Below are 16,175 nucleotides of genomic sequence, written 5' to 3' on the forward strand. Positions count from 1 at the left end.
CAGTGGTGTTCGGGCAGTGTGGGGGATCATGGTGGGGCAGGTGTTTCAGGGTTTAGGGCAGTGCAGTGGTGTTTGGGAAGTGTGTGGGTTGTGCTGGGGCTGGTGTTTCATGGTTTAGGGCAGTGCAATGGTGTTCGGGCTGTGTAGGGGGTCGTGCTGGGGCTGGTTCTTCAGGGTGTAGGGCAGAGCAGTGGTGTTCGGGAAATGTAGGGGGTCGTGCTGGTGCTGGTGTTTCAGGGTATAGGAGAGAGCAGTGGTGTTCAGGCAGTGTAGGGGGTCATGCTGGGGCTGGTGTTTCAGGGTTTAGAACAGTGCAGTTGTGTTCGGGGAGTGTAGGGTGTCGTGCTGGGGCTAGTGTTTCAGGGTTTAGGGCAGTGCAGTGGTGTTCCGGCAGAGTAGGGGGTCATGCTGGGGGTGGGGTTTCAGGGTGTAGGGCAGAGCAGTGGTGTTAGAATCTGGGGTCTCTGGTTGGCGCAGGTATGCACTTGCGACAAGCAGGGACCCTTTTCATCTAAGTCAGGGCAAAGGATCACCTCTTTAAAAATAACCCCTGCTCACCCTCTAGGTAACGTGGCGCGAGCAGTCAGGCTAAATTTCCAGAGGGTATATAGGTTAAGCGTTCAAGTTGTCCCACTCAATAATCACCTCCCCACCACACAAAGACACAAGGCTGCATTTATCAAAAACAGAAGTCTTTATATATAAGCTCTCTTGCAGGTAGGTTGCACAAATACAGTTCTCTTGGTAAATACAAGTTCCAGTTACTTTCAAATACTTAAGGGCAGTCTACAGGTTTTAAAATGGCACAGTTTTAGTTAAAATCAGTTTCTTAGGGTTTCTGCGCACTTCGTAGCGCCTTTGTCATGCTCTGGGCAAGGTTTTTAAAGTGCCTTGCCGTTTCTCACGCTTCCCACGTGAGCCGGAGTACGCTTGCCGAGTCCCACGCTTCTCGCGTGAGCACCGGCAATGTCTTTTAATGCTGTTCGGCTAAACGTAGGTACGGGTCGAACCTTGCTGCTCCCAGTGTAAGTACGGTTCGAACCAAGGCTGTTACGGTTCGAACTCAGCCAAAAGGATGTACTCTTCAAAGCACAATGACTTCAGCTGGCAGTACAGTTCAAACCACGGCTTAGTACGGTTCGAACTTAGCCAAAGGACAGTACGGTTCGAACCAGGTGATTCCAGACGTCAGTACGGTTCACACTGGCAAGGCAGTACGCTTCAAACTAACGACCCAGATCTCAACACTGTAACGATAGGTACGGTCCGTACGAAGGCAAGTACGGGCTGTACTTTTCACGTGCTGGCACAATACCTTGCAGATTTCACGGGGAAGGTTCGTGGCGGCCTCGCGGTCCCGTCCAGGGGTGTCCCACGTCGCGCTGGCGTCCCAAGTGTCCAGGGGACGGCGGAGCTTCGTGGGGCGCTCGGGCAGGATGCAGGTTGCCACGAAGGGGGGTCAGAAGCAGAAGGGCAGCCTCGGGGGTGATTTCCCAGCGCAGCGCGCTGTCAGCTTCGTCCCGGTACGGCGAACCAGGGCACGTTTCAGGTCCTTACAAGAGCCTCCACAACCCGGCGGGGTCACAGGGGCTCGGCGCTCAGACGCAGGACTCTCCTCTTTACTTTGCGAGCTACGGCTCGAGGGGGCAGCTGTTCACGGTGCTCGAGCTGTCAGGCCTTTACTTTGTTTGCAGCCACGCCAGCAGCAGAAGTCGCGTTGCTCAGTGAGGTCAGGGGATGTACCGGTTCCCAGGGGTCAGCTGGCGGAATTACCCACGGCACTTCTCCTCTTCTTTCAGGGTGGTAGCGCCCACTGTTCCTGGGGCGCAGGTCAGGGGGCAAGTTCACACGCAAGCCCTTGGAGATTGTTTGTAAAAGCACAAGTTGAATTAAAGTCTTTTTCTTCAGGCTTTCCTTCTCCTTCCAGCAGACAGGCACCCACTGCAGGCCAGTCTCTCAGGCAGAGAGACAGTACTCCTCCTTCAGCTTTTCCAGGTCCTTCTCCTTCAGGCAGAGTTTCTTCTTGGCTCAGTCCAGTCTTGGAGCACTTTGTTGTGGTGACTCTGCTCTTTCCTTTCAGCAGCAGGGCAGAGACATCAGCCGCTCCACAGGGGGCAGAGCCGGCTTTGTGCTGGCAGAGCACAGGTCTATTCAAGAGCCAAGGTGTACTCCTCCCACCCATCCTGGTGTAATCTCTCCACCCACCACCGGGCAGCCAGCCTGTCTCCTGGAATTCCCCAGCCCTGCTCCTTCCCTGTTACTAGGCAGAACACACACACACAGCAGAGGCGGACTGAAATGGCCAGGTCAGTAAATACTAACTTTCTAACAGTAGTATTTACAAACGCAGGATATTAAAATAAACTTTACTAAAAGAAGTATTTTATTATTCTGAGTTCAGGCGTACTAAACATGACTTTCTACCATGCTCTATGAGTCCACTGGGATTACAGGGTGTAGTAATTCCAGCAGCCCATTCTGGCCTATGGAGAGCAGGTAGCCTTCAATAGTGAAAAACGAAAATGGCTGTAATTCACTATTAAGACATGCCACACACATCAGGGCATGTCCTACCTTATGCATACAATGCACCCTGCCCTTGGGCCTACCAGAGGGGTGATTAATATGTAGTTAAGGGAAGGTTTAGGGACTGGCAAGTGGGTGCACTTGCGCAGTCAGCGCGACAGTACCAGACTGCGCGCAGGTTCTGCAGTGGCAGACCCTGGACACATTTTACTAGGCCGCTTCTGTGGGTGGCACAACCAGTGCTGCAGGCCCACCAGCAGCATTTGTATTTACAAGCCCTGGCACTCCTGGTGCACTTTACTAGGGGCTGACAGTAAACCAAATGAACCAATCATGGACACCAATCAATGTATACACTTTACCATAGGGAGAGCATATGCACCTTAGCACTGATCAGCAGTGGTAAGGTGCCCAGAGTCATAAAACAGCCAACAACAGGTCAGAAAAAATACAGGAGGAAGGCAAAAAGTTTATGGATGACCCTGCAAAAAGGGCCAAGTCCAACACAACCCCCTTCCAGCCAAAACGCAGGGTAGACCAATCACCACCGTGATGGTCTTCCCTGCTTGGGGCGATAGAACAAGGACCTGGCCCGCAACTGCAGGGGCAGACTCCATTTCTACGCCAATCTGAGCCTATCGGACTCCCTCTGTCCATACTCTCAGGGCCAACCAAGCCAATCCTTGGGGAACCCTTCTCCTCACCTGTGGACACCACCTGTGCAGCACCTAACCTTAACTGGCCCTCATGTGTGTCCCAACAGACAGACAGCAAAATGCTACAGTGGCCACTGACAGTAGTCAGGGATGACACCCAGGCCTTATGCCTCTCAGGGCTCTCAAACCTCTGTGGCGCCAGGGAGCGGGGGGCAGTAGCCCCAGGTGCTTGACACCCTTTGTCCATTCTCCCTCCTGTCAGGTCAGGTATGACATCCTGGCACTGACCCACCAGCCCCAGGACTGTACCCGGCGGCTGGACCAAAGACTGGGGTGGCCTCTCCCACACCCGGTCCTCCGCCTTGGGGCTCTGTACCATCCCACCTGGAGTGGTACCCCCTTCCAGAATTGCCAGGGCACCTGGGGCAGGTGTCCTGCGCAATTCGCCCACCAGTTCAGGGGTTCTATCCTGCAACTGGGCGTCCAGGTCAAGGGGGACACCCTGAACCTGTCCCTCCAACCTAGGGTCTAAACCCTTCAGTTGAGCCGGGGTCAGAGGCGAGGACTCCCTCCGTCTGCACCCCCATCCAGAGTACTGCCCACTCCCAACTGGCGTGGTACCCCTAGAAGCAACATGGGTCAGGACACTGATTACAGTGGTCCCACCCTCCAGGTCAGACAACACCTGAACCTGGCTTCCCAACCCTGGGTCCAACCCATGCGGTTGAATGCTCGCCTGGCGCACCAGGACTTCCCGGGGAGCACGCATGCCCCCCCTGAGGGTGACACATAACTCATGTGTCGTGTGACAGTCTGCCTGGCGCTGATCTTCCGACCCCTGTCCATCTGACAGTGCCTGAAGATCCCCCAGGACAGAAGTGGTTTCACCATGGTCATTCACTGGTGACGCAGCCCTTCTGGCTGGCCCCTGACCCACTGGTTCTTCCACTGGGGACTCTTTCCCCCTCTCACCCCTCAATCTGGACCACTGCACCCTCCCTACTGGAGCGGTACTGCCAGACCCCAGAACTGATGGAGGTCCGATTACAGACACTCCCAGCTCACCAGACACTAGGGGATCCCCCTCAACGGGCGGCCCATCAGGACAGCCTAGGCTCCCCGCCTGGTGTTCCCTTAAAGAACCCTCCAGGCTCTGAGACTGGGTTTCGGGCTCCTGGGGGCACGCAGCTCCACACTCACTCCTTCTCCACTGAGACAGGACGTGAGCCCCTACACCCCTCCCACTACCATGGGACCTAGCTGGGCTACTCTGCACCACTTCCACCACTCTGGGTTGGAAGATACCTGAGCCACTCCCCACAGGGTCACTCCCCAATGCCTCTCCAGACCCCCTGGAATCCACCAAAAGGACTGCGTCCAATGCGAGCTCCCTGCGGTCAGAGAACTCCCTCTCCAACAGGTGTTGACATAGCTCTGGAAAACAGGGACTTAAAATATGTTCTCCCACAATTGGATCACACAGCCCCCTAGCAGGGTTAACCAAACTATCCTTCACCTTACCATCCAGTGCCTCACACACATACTCCACACCACTCTCCTGAGACTGGCAAGACAGTATCTGACTGTCTCTGTCACACAACCCACACTCTTCTGGGCGGTCTTTACACTCACCCACCAGGACTTCAATTTTGGGGGAACCCCTCTCCCTGCACCTCTCATCTAGAGTCAGTAGAGTGTCCCTCCCACCACTAGGACTATGAACCCCTGCGCCAGTTACCCAATTCCCTTCAGGGATACTGCGCACTACTGGAGCTACCTCATGCCCTTGAACCTCCTGGTGTATGTTAACCCCCTCCTTCAAGTCAGGCGCCATATCTCTGGGTGTGCGTACTACTCTCTCAGCACTAGAAAATGCGATATTGCTGCCACCATCTGAGCTGGATTCCTCCTCCCACTCAGAAAAGCTCAACCTCTGAGCTACGCACCTTTCTTGTTGCTGGGCTGAGACACTCATGGCCTCAAGCCTCTCGAGCTCCATATCATATTTCCTCATTATAAAGTCATGCTCCATTTGCATTTTGTTTTCTTCCAGAGCCAGCTTCTTGCTTTCTAGCTCCAATTGGCTTTTTACTTCCAGCTCTGCCAACTTCAATTCATGATCCCTGGTGGCCTGTCTGTCTGCCAGATCCTCTGGCGACAGGCCTCTGCCAAAACTGCGAACGCTTTCCGCTGGTTTCAATGGTGTAACTTCCTTAGTTGCACCCCTTGATTCAATCCAGGCTTTGAGCGCCTTGTAGAGATCTGATTTGTTTTTGCATCCTGCATGTGGAACCTTGAGCTTCCTGCAGAAGTACTTGAGTTCAGTTCTCTTGTAGATGTCCAGTTTTGACGCCTCCCATTCCATTCCTAGGATTTCAGAGGTTTCAGAGATTGATTTCTCAATGCTGTTTGGGCCAGGCATGACTCCAAACACAAGGGATCTTCTTTCTTGGCAAGCGAAATTAAAATTCAAAGTTCTGTGGCTCAAGCTACTGGACTGTCCTCATTGTGCAATGGTTAGTAATCACTGCGCAGACACCAAGAACGCAAATCCGTAAATCCCACCGCTGCCACCAATGTTAGAATCCGGGGTCTCTGGTTGGCGCAGGTATGCACTTGCGACAAGCAGGGACCCTTTTCATCTAAGTCAGGGCAAAGGATCACCTCTTTAAAAATAACCCCTGCTCACCCACTAGGTAACGTGGCGCGAGCAGTCAGGCTAAATTTCCAGAGGGCATATAGGTTAAGCGTTCAAGTTGTACCACTCAATAATCACCTCCCCACCACACAAAGACACAAGGCTGCATTTATCAAAAATAGAAGTCTTTATATATAAGCTCTCTTGCAGGTAGGTTGCACAAATACAGTTCTCTTGGTAAATTCAAGTTCCAGTTACTTTCAAATACTTAAGGGCAGTCCACAGGTTTTAAAATGGCACAGTTTTAGTTAAAATCAATTTCTTAGGGTTTCTGCGCACTTCGTAGCGCCTTTGTCATGCTCTGGGCAAGGTTTTTAAAGTGCCTTGCCGTTTCTCACGCTTCCCGCGTGAGCCGGAGTACGCTTGCCGAGTCCCACGCTTCTCGCGTGAGCACCGGCAATGTCTTTTAATGCTGTTCGGCTAAACGTAGGTACGGGTCGAACCTTGCTGCTCCCAGTGTAAGTACGGTTCGAACCAAGGCTGTTACGGTTCGAACTCAGCCAAAAGGATGTACGCTTCAAAGCACAATGACTTCAGCTGGCAGTACAGTTCAAACCACGGCTTAGTACGGTTCGAACTTAGCCAAAGGAAAGTACGGTTCGAACCAGGTGATTCCAGATGTCAGTACCGTTCAAACTGGCAAGGCAGTACGCTTCAAACTAACGACCCAGATCTCAACACTGTAACGATAGGTACGGTCCGTACGAAGGCAAGTACGGGCCGTACTTTTCACGCGCTGGCACAATACCTTGCAGATTTCACGGGGAAGGTTCGTGGCGGCCTCGCGGTCCCGTCCATGGGTGACCCACGTCGCGCTGGCGTCCCAAGTGTCCAGGGGACGGCGGAGCTTCGTGGGGCGCTCGGGCAGGATGCAGGTTGCCACGAAGGGGGGTCAGAAGCAGAAGGGCAGCCTCGGGGGTGATTTCCCAGCGCAGCGCGCTGTCAGCTTCGTCCCGGTACGGCGAACCAGGGCACGTTTCAGGTCCTTACAAGAGCCTCCACAACCCGGCGGGGTCACAGGGGCTAGGCGCTCAGACGCAGGACTCTCCTCTTTACTTTGCGAGCTACGGCTCGAGGGGGCAGCTGTTCACGGTGCTCGGGCTGTCAGGCTTTTACTTTGTTTGCAGCCACGCCAGCAGCAGAAGTCGCGTTGCTCAGTGAGGTCAGGGGATGCACAGGTTCCCAGGGGTCAGCTGGCGGAATTACCCACGGCACTTCTCCTCTTCTTTCAGGGTGGTAGCGCCCACTGTTCCTGGGGCGCAGGTCAGGGGGCAAGTTCACACGCAAGCCCTTGGAGATTGTTTGTAAAAGCACAAGTTGAATTAAAGTCTTTTTCTTCAGGCTTTCCTTCTCCTTCCAGCAGACAGGCACCCACCACAGGCCAGTCTCTCAGGCAGAGGACAGTACTCCTCCTTCAGCTTCTCCAGGTCCTTCTCCTTCAGGCAGAGTTTCTTCTTGGCGCAAACAGGATCTGATTTCTTAGGAGCAGGGCTCCTTCTTTTAAAGCACAAATATTTTGTTCTTTGTCGCCAGGGGGCCTGGGCCTGGCTCAGTCCAGTTTTGGAGCACTTTGTTGTGGTGACTCTGCTCTTTCCTTTCAACAGCAGGGCAGAGATATCAGCCGCTCCACAGGGGGCAGAGCCGGCTTTGTGCTGGCAGAGCACAGGTCTATTCAAGAGCCAAGGTGTACTCCTCCCACCCATCCTGGTGTAATCTCTCTACCCACCACCTGGCAGCCAGCCTGTCTCCTGGAATTCCCCAGCCCTGCTCCTTCCCTGTTACTAGGCAGAACACACACACACAGCAGAGGCGGACTGAAATGGCCAGGTCAGTAAATACTAACTTTCTAAAAGTAGTATTTACAAACGCAGGATATTAAAATAAACTTTACTAAAAGAAGTATTTTATTATTCTGAGTTCAGGCGTACTAAACATGACTTTCTACCATGCTCTATGAGTCCACTGGGATTACAGGGTGTAGTAATTCCAGCAGCCCATTCTGGCCTATGGAGAGCAGGTAGCCTTCAATAGTGAAAAACGAAAATGGCTGTAATTCACTATTAAGACATGCCACACACATCAGGGCATGTCCTACCTTATGCCTACAATGCACCCTGCCCTTGGGCCTACCAGAGGGGTGACTAATATGTGGTTAAGGGAAGGTTTAGGGACTGGCAAGTGGGTGCACTTGCGCAGTCAGCGCGAAAGTACCAGACTGCGCGCAGGTTCTGCAGTGGCAGACCCTAGACACATTTTACTAGGCCGCTTCTGTGGGTGGCACAACCAGTGCTGCAGGCCCACCAGCAGCATTTGTATTTACAAGCCCTGGCACTCCTGGCGTACTTTACTAGGGGCTGACAGTAAACCAAATGAACCAATCATGGACACCAATCAATGTATACACTTTACCATAGGGAGAGCATATGCACCTTAGCACTGATCAGCAGTGGTAAGGTGCCCAGAGTCATAAAACAGCCAACAACAGGTCAGAAAAAATACAGGAGGAAGGCAAAAAGTTTAGGGATGACCCTGCAAAAAGTGCCAAGTCCAACAAGTGGTGTTCGGGCAGTGTAGCGGGTCGTGCAGGGGGTAGTGTTTCAGGGTTTAGGGCAGGGCAGTAGTGTTCGGGCAGTGTAGGGGGTCTTGCTGGGGGTGGTGTTGCAGGGTTTATGGCAGTGGTGTTCGAGCAGTGTGGGGGGCTTGCTGGGGGTGGTGTTTCAATGTTTAGGGCAGTGCAGTGGTATTCGGGAGGTGTGGGGGTCGTGCTAGGGCTGGTGTTTCAGGGTTTAGGGCAGTGCAGTGGTGTACGGGCAGTGTAGTGGGTCGTGCTGGGGATGGTGTTTCAGGGTTTAAGGCAATACAGTGGTGTTCGGGCAGTGTAGGGGGTCGTGCAGGTGGTGGTGTTTCAGTGTTTAGGGCAGGGAAGTGGTGTTTGGGCAGTGTAGGGGGTCGTGCAGGGGGTGTTGTTTCAGGGTTCAGGGCAGTGCATCGGTGTTCGGGCAGTGATGGGGATCTTGCTCGGCGTGGTTTTTCAGCGTTTAGGACAGTGGTGTTCAGGAAGTGTTGTGGGTCTTGTAAGGGGTGGTGTTTCAGGGTTTAGGGCAGTGTAGTGGTGTTCGGGCAGTGTGGGGGATCATGCTGGGGCTGCTGTTTCAGGGTTTAGGGCAGTTCAGTGGTGATCGGGCAGTGTGGGGGATCATGGTGGGGCAGGTGTTTCAGGGTTTAGGGCAGTGCAGTGGTGTTCGGGCAGTGTAGGGGGTCGTGCTGGGGCTGGTGTTTCAGGGTTTAGAGCGGTGCAGTGGTGTTTGGGCAGGGTTGGGGGTCATGCTGGGGCAGGTGTTTCAGGGTTTAGGGCAGTGAGGTGGTGTTCGGGCAGTGTAGGGGGTCGAGCTGGGGCTGGTGTTTCAGGGTTTAGAGCAGTGCAGTGGTGTTCGGGCAGTGTAGGGGGTCGAGCTGGGGCTGGTGTTTCAGGGTTTAGAGCAGTGCAGTGGTGTTCGGGCAGTGTAGGGGGTCATACTGGGGCTGGTGTTTCAGGGTTTAGACCAGTGCAGTGGTGTTCGGGCAGTGTAGGGGGTCATGCTGGAGCTGGTGTTTCAGAGTTTAGAGCAGGGCAGTGGTTTTCGGGAAATGTGTAGGGGTCGTGCTGGGGCTGGTGTTTCAGGGTTTAGGGCAGTGCAGTGGTGTTTGGGCAGTGTGTGGGTTGTGCTGGGGTTGGTGTTTCATGGTTTAGGGCAGTGCAATGGTGTTTGGGCAGTGTTTGGGATCATGCTGGCTGGTGTTTCAGGGTTTAGGGCAGTGCAGTGGTGTTCGGGTAGTGTAGGGGGTCTTGCTGGGGGTTGTGCTTCAGGGTTTAGGGCAGTGGTGTTCGGACAGTGTAGTGGGTCTTACTGGGGGTGGTGTTTCAGGGTTTAGGGGAGGGCAGTGGTGTTCGGGCAGTGTGGGAGGTCATGCTGGGGGGTGGTGTTTCAGGGTTTAGAGCAGTGCAGTGGTGTTCGGGCAAATGTAGGCGGTCATGCTGGGGCTGGTGTTTCAGGGTTTAGAGCAGTGCAGTGGTGTTCGGGCAGTGTAGGGGGTCATGCTGGGGCTGATGTTTCAGGGTTTAGACCAGTGCAGTGGTGTTCGGGCAGTGTAGGGGGTCATGCTGCAGCTGGTGTTTCAGGGTTTAGAGCAGGGCAGTGGTGTTCGGGAAGTGTAGTGGGTCGTGCTGGGTCTGGTGTTTCAGGGTTTAGGGCAGTGCAGTGGTGTTTGGGCAGTGTGTGGGTTGTGCTGGGGCTGGTATTTCATGGTTTAGGGAAGTGCAATGGTGTTCGGGCAGTGTAGGGGTCGTGCTGTGGGGCTGGTGCTTCAGGGTGTAGGGCAGAGCAGTGGTGTTCGGGAAATGTAGTGGGTCGTGCTGGTGCTGGTGTTTCAGGGTATAGGAGAGAGTAGTGGTGTTCAGGCAGTGTAGGGGGTCGTGCTGGGGCTGGTGTTTCAGGGTGTAGGCAGTGCAGTGGTGTTCGGGCAGTGTAGGGGGTCGTGCTGGGGCTGGTGTTTCAGGGTTTAGAACAGTGCAGTTGTGTTCGGGGAGTGTAGGGTGTCGTGCTGGGGCTAGTGTTTCAGGGTTTAGGGCAGTGCAGTGGTGTTCGGGCAGAGTAGGGGGTCATGCTGGGGGTGGTGTTTCAGGGTGTAGGGCAGAGCAGTGGTGTTCGGGCAGTGTAGCGGGTCGTGCAGGGGGTAGTGTTTCAGGGTTTAGGGCAGGGCAGTGGTGTTCGGGCAGTGTAGGGGGTCTTGCTGGGGGTGGTGTTGCAGGGTTTATGGCAGTGGTGTTTGAGCAGTGTGGGGGGTCTTACTGGGGGTGGTGTTTCAATGTTTAGGGCAGTGCAGTGGTTTTCGGGAGGAGTGGGGGTCGTGCTGGTGCTGGTGTTTCAGGGTTTAGGGCAGTGCAGTGGTGTACGGGCAGTGTAGTGGGTCATGCTGGGGATGGTGTTTCAGGGTTTAAGGCAATGCAGTGGTGTTCAGGCAGTGTAGTGGGTCGTGCAGGTGGTGGTGTTTCAGTGTTTAGGGCAGGGAAGTGGTTTCGGGCAGTGTAGGGGGTCATGCAGGGGGTGTTGTTTCAGGGTTCAGGGCAGTGCATCGGTGTTCGGGCAGTGTTGGGGGTTTTGCTCGGGGTGGTGTTTCAGCGTTTAGGACAGTGGTGTTCAGGCAGTGTTGTGGGTCTTGTAAGGGGTGGTGTTTCAGGGTTTAGGGCAGTGTAGTGGTGTTCGGGCAGTGTGGGGGATCGTGCTGGAGCTGGTGTTTCAGGGTGTAGGGCAGAGCAGTGGTGTTTGGGCAGTGTATGGGGTCGTGCTGGTGTTTCAGGGTTTAGGAGAGAGCAGTGGTGGTCGGGCAGAGTAGTAGGTCGTGCTGGGGGTGGTGTTTCAGGGTTTACAGAATTGCAGTGGTTTTTGGGCAGTGTAGGGGGTCGTGCTGGGGCTGGTGTTTCAGGGTTTAGGGCAATGCAGTCATGATCGGGCAGTGTATGGGTTCATGCGTGGGCTGGGGTTTCAGGGTTTAGGGCAGTGCAGTGGTGTTCGGGCTGTGTAGGGGGACGTGCTGGGGCTGGTGTTTCAGGGTTTAAGGCAGTGCATTGGTGTTTGGGCAGTGTGTGGGTTGTGCTGGGGCTGGTGTTTAATGGTTTAGGGCACTGCAATTATGTTTGAGCAGTGTTTGGGGTCATGCTGGCTGGTGTTTCATGGTTTAGAGCAGTGCAGTGGTGTTCGGGCAGTATAGGGGATCTTGCTGGGGGTTGTGCTTCAGGGTTTAGGGCAGTGGTGTTCGGACAGTGTAGGGGGTCTTGCTGTGGGTGGTGTTTCAGGGTTTAGGGCAGGGCAGTGGTGTTCGGGCAGTGTGGGAGGTCGTGCTGGGGGGTGGTGTTTCAGGGTTTAGAGCAGTGCAGTGGTGTTCAGGTAGCTTAGGGAGTCGTGCTAGGGCTGGTGTTTCAGGGTGTAGGGCAGAGCAGTGGTGTTTGGGCAGTGTAGGGGGTCGTGCTGATGTTTCAGGGTTTAGGAGAGAGCAGTGCTGGTAGGGCAGAGTAGTAGGTCGTGCTGGGGGTGGTGTTTCAGGGTTTACAGAATTGCAGTGGTTTTTGGGCAGTGTAGGGGGTCGTGCTGGGGCTGGTGTTTCAGGGTTTAGGGCAGTGCAGTCATGATCGGGCAGTGTATGGGTTCATGCTTGGGCTGGGGTTTCAGGGTTTAGGGCAGTGCAGTGGTGTTCGGGCTGTGTAGGGGGACGTGCTGGGGGTAGTGTTTCAGGGTTTAGGGCAGTGCAGTGGTGTTCGGGCAGTGTAGGGGGTCGTGCAGGGGGTGGTCTTCAGGGTTTAGGGGAGTGCAGTGATGTTCGGGCAAGTGTTGGGGGTCTTCCTGGGGGTTGTGTTTCAGTGTTTAGGGCAGTGGTGTTCGGACAATGTAGGGGGTCGTGCTGGTGGTGGTGTTTCAGGAATTAGGGCAGAGCAGTGGTGTTCGGGCAGTGTGGGAGGTCATGCAGGGGGTGGTGTTTCAGGGTTTAGGGCAGTACAGTGGTGTTCTGGCAGTGTGGGGGGTCGTGCTGGGGGTGGTGTTTCAGCGTTCAGGGCAGTGCAGTGGTTTTCGGGCAGTGTTCGGGGTCGTGCTGGTGCTCGTGTTTCAGGCTGTAGGGCAGTGCTGTGGTGTTCGGGCAGTGTGTGGGTTGTGCTGGGGCTGGTGTTTCATGGTTTAGGGCAGTGCAATGGTGTTCGGGCAGTGTAGGGGTCGTGCTGTGGGGCTGGTGCTTCAGGGTGTAGGGCAGAGCAGTGGTGTTTGGGAAATGTAGGGGGTCGTGCTGGGGCTGGTGTTTCAGGGTATAGGGCAGTGCAGTGGTGTTCGGGCAGTGTAGGGAGTCGTGCTGGGGCTGGTGTTTCAGGGTTTAGAACAGTGCAGTTGTGTTTGGGGAGTGTAGGGTGTTGTGCTGCGGCTAGTGTTTCAGGGTGTAGGGCAGAGCAGTGGTGTTCGGGCAGTGTAGGGGGTCGTGCTGGGGCTGGTGTTTCAGGGTATAGGGCAGTGCAGTGGTGTTCGGGCAGTGTAGGGAGTCGTGCAGGGGCTGGTGTTTCAGGGTTTAGAACAGTGCAGTTGTGTTCGGGGAGTGTAGGGTGTTGTGCTGGGGCTAGTGTTTCAGGGTGTAGGGCAGAGCAGTGGTGTTCGGGCAGTGTAGTGGGTCGTGCAGGGGGTAGTGTTTCAGGGTTTAGGGCAGGGCAGTGGTGTTCGGGCAGTGTAGGGGGTCTTGCTGGGGGTGGTGTTGCAGGGTTTATGGCAGTGGTGTTCGAACAGTGGAGGGGTCTTACTGGGGGTGGTGTTTCAATGTTTAGGGCAGTGCAGTGGTGTACGGGCAGTGTAGTGGGTCATGCTGGGGATGGTGTTTCAGGGTTTAAGGCAATGCAGTGGTTTTCGGGCACTGTAGGGGGTCGTGCAGGTGGTGGTGTTTCAGTGTTTAGGGCAATGAAGTGGTGTTCGGGCAGTGTAGGGGGTCGTGCAGGGGGTGTTGTTTCAGGGTTCAGGGCAGTGCATCTGTGTTCGGGCAGTGTTGGGGGTCTTATAAGGGGTGGTGTTTCAGGGTTTAGGGCAGTGTAGTGGTGTTCGGGCAGTGTGAGGGATCGTGCTGGAGCTGGTGTTTCAGGGTTTAGGGCAGTGCAGTGGTGTTCGGGCAGTGTGGGGGATCATGGTGGGGCAGGTGTTTCAGGGTTTAGGGCAGTGCAGTGGTGTTCGGGCAGTGTAGGGGGTCGTTCTGGGGCTGGTGTTTCAGGGTTTAGAGCGGAGCAGTGGTGTTTGGGCAGTATAGGGGGTCATGCTGGGGCAGGTGTTTAAGGGTTTAGGGCAGGGCAGTGGTGTTCGGGAAGTGTAGGGGGTCGTGCTGGGGCTGGTGTTTCAGGGTTTAAGGCAGTGCAGTGGTGTTTGGGTAGTGTGTGGGTTGTGCTGGGGCTGGTGTTTCATGGTTTAGGGCAGTGCAATGGTGTTCGGGCAGTGTTTGGGGTCATGCTGGCTGGTGTTTCAGGGTTTAGGGCAGTGCAGTGGTGTTCGGGCAGTATAGTGGGTCTTGCTGGGGGTTGTGCTTCAGGGTTTAGGGCAGTGGTGTTCGGACAGTGTAGGGGGTCTTGCTGGGGGTGGTGTTTCAGGGTTTAGGGCAGGGCAGTGGTGTTCGGGCAGTGTGGGAGGTCGCGCTGGGGGGTGGTGTTTCAGGGTTTAGAGCATTGCAGTGGTGTTTGGGTAGCGTAGGGAGTCGTGCTAGGGCTGGTGTTTCAGGGTTTAGGTCAGTGCAGTGGTGTTTGGGCAGTGTGTGGGTCGTGCTGGGGCTGGTGTTTTAGGGTTTAGGGCAATGAAGTGGTGTTCGGGCAGTGTAGGGGGTCATGCTGGTGCTGGTGTTTCAGGGTGTAGAGCAGAGTCAAGTCAAGTCAAGTCAATAAATTTATATAGCGCGCTCCATACCCAGAGGGTCTCAAGGCGCTTGAAGAAGGGTGGGGACTTACTTGTCAAATATCCACGTTTTAAGTTGCTTTCTGAATGCTAGGTGGTTCTGAGTAAGGCGAAGGTGAGTGGGAAGTGAGTTCCAGGTTTTAGCTGCCAGGTAGGAGAAGGATCTACCTCCCATGGTGGTTTTGTTGATGCGAGGTACAGTGGCAAGGGCCTGGTTGGAGGATCGTAGCTGGCGGGGGGGTGTAGAAGGACAGTCGTGTGTTGAGGCATTCGGGTCCGATTTCGTAGAGTGCTTTGTGTGCGTGGGTTAGGAGGCGGAAAGTAATCCTCTTATTGACGGGGAGCCAGTGGAGGCTTTTCAGGTGACCAGAGATGTGTTCTTTACGCGGGATAGTGGTGTTTGGGCAGTGTAGGGGGTAGTGCTGGTGTTTCAGGGTTTAGGAGAGAGCAGTGGTGGTCGGGCAGAGTAGTGGGTCGTGCTGGGGGTGGTGTTTCAGGGTTTACAGAATTGCAGTTGTTTTTGGGCAGTGTAGGGTGTCGTGCTGGGGCTGGTGTTTCAGGGTTTAGGGCAGTGCAGTCATGATCGGGCAGTGTATGGGTTCATGCTTGGGCTGGGGTTTCAGGGTTTAGGGCAGTGCAGTGGTGTTCGGGCTGTGTAGGGGGACGTGCTGGGGGAGTGTTTCAGGGTTTAGGGCAGTGCAGTGGTGTTCTAGCAGTGTAGGGGTTCGTGCAGGGGGTGGTCTTCAGGGTTTAGGGGAGTGCAGTGGTGTTCGGGCAAGTGTTGGGGTCTTGCTGGAGGTTGTGTTTCAGTGTTTAGGACAGTGGTGTTCAGACAATGTAGGGGGTCTTGCTGGGGGTGGTGTTTCAGGATTTAGGGCAGAGCAGTGGTGTTCGGCCAGTGTGGGAGGTCGTGCAGGGGGGTGGTGTTTCAGGGTTTAGGGCAGTACAGTGGTGTTCTGGCAGTGTGGGGGGTCGTGCTGGGGGTGGTGTTTCAGCGTTCAGGGCAGTGCAGTGGTGTTCGGGCAGTGTTCGGGGTCATGCTGGTGCTCGTGTTTCAGGCTTTAGGGCAGTGCTGTGGTGTTCGGGCAGTGTGTGGGTTGTGCTGGGGCTGGTGTTTCATGGTTTAGGGCAGTGCAATGGTGTTTGGGCAGTGTTTGGGGTCATGCTGGCTGGTGTTTCAGGGTTTAGGGCAGTGCAAAGGTGTTCGGGCAGTGTAGGGGGTCTTGCTGGGGGTTGTGCTTCAGGGTTTAGGGCAGTGGTGTTCGGACAGTGTAGGGGTCTTGCTGGGGGTGGTGTGTGTTTCAGGGTTTAGGGCAGGGCAGTGGTGTTCGGGCAGTGTGGGAGGTCGTGCTGAGGGGTGTTGTTTCAGGGTTTAGAGCAGTGCAGTGGTGTTCGGGTAGCGTAGGGAGTCGTGCTGGGGCTGGTGTTTCAGGGTTTAGGTCAGTGCAGTGGTGTTTGGGCAGTGTGTGGGTCGTGCTGGGGCTGCTGTTTTAGGGTTTAGGGCAGTGAAGTGGTGTTCGGGCAGTGTAGGGGGTCGTGCTGGGGCTGGTGTTTCAGGGTGTAGGGCAGAGCAGTGGTGTTTGGGCAGTGTAGTGGGTCGTGCTGGTGTTTCAGGGTTTAGGAGAGAGCAGTGGTGTTCGGGCAGTGTAGTGGGTCGTGCTGGGGGTGGTGTTTCAGGGTTTACAGAATTGCAGTGGTTTTTGGGCAGTGTAGGGGGTCGTGCTGGGGCTGGTGTTTCAGGGTTTAGGGCAGTGCAGTCATGATCGGGCAGTGTATGGGGTCATGCTTGGGCTGGGGTTTTCAGGGTTTAGGGGAGTGCAGTGGTGTTCGGGAAAGTGTTGGGGGTCTTTCTAAGGG

This window comes from Triturus cristatus, chromosome 1_1 (assembly GCF_964204655.1).
Source record: "Triturus cristatus chromosome 1_1, aTriCri1.1, whole genome shotgun sequence".
Taxonomy (NCBI): Eukaryota; Metazoa; Chordata; class Amphibia; order Caudata; family Salamandridae; genus Triturus; species Triturus cristatus.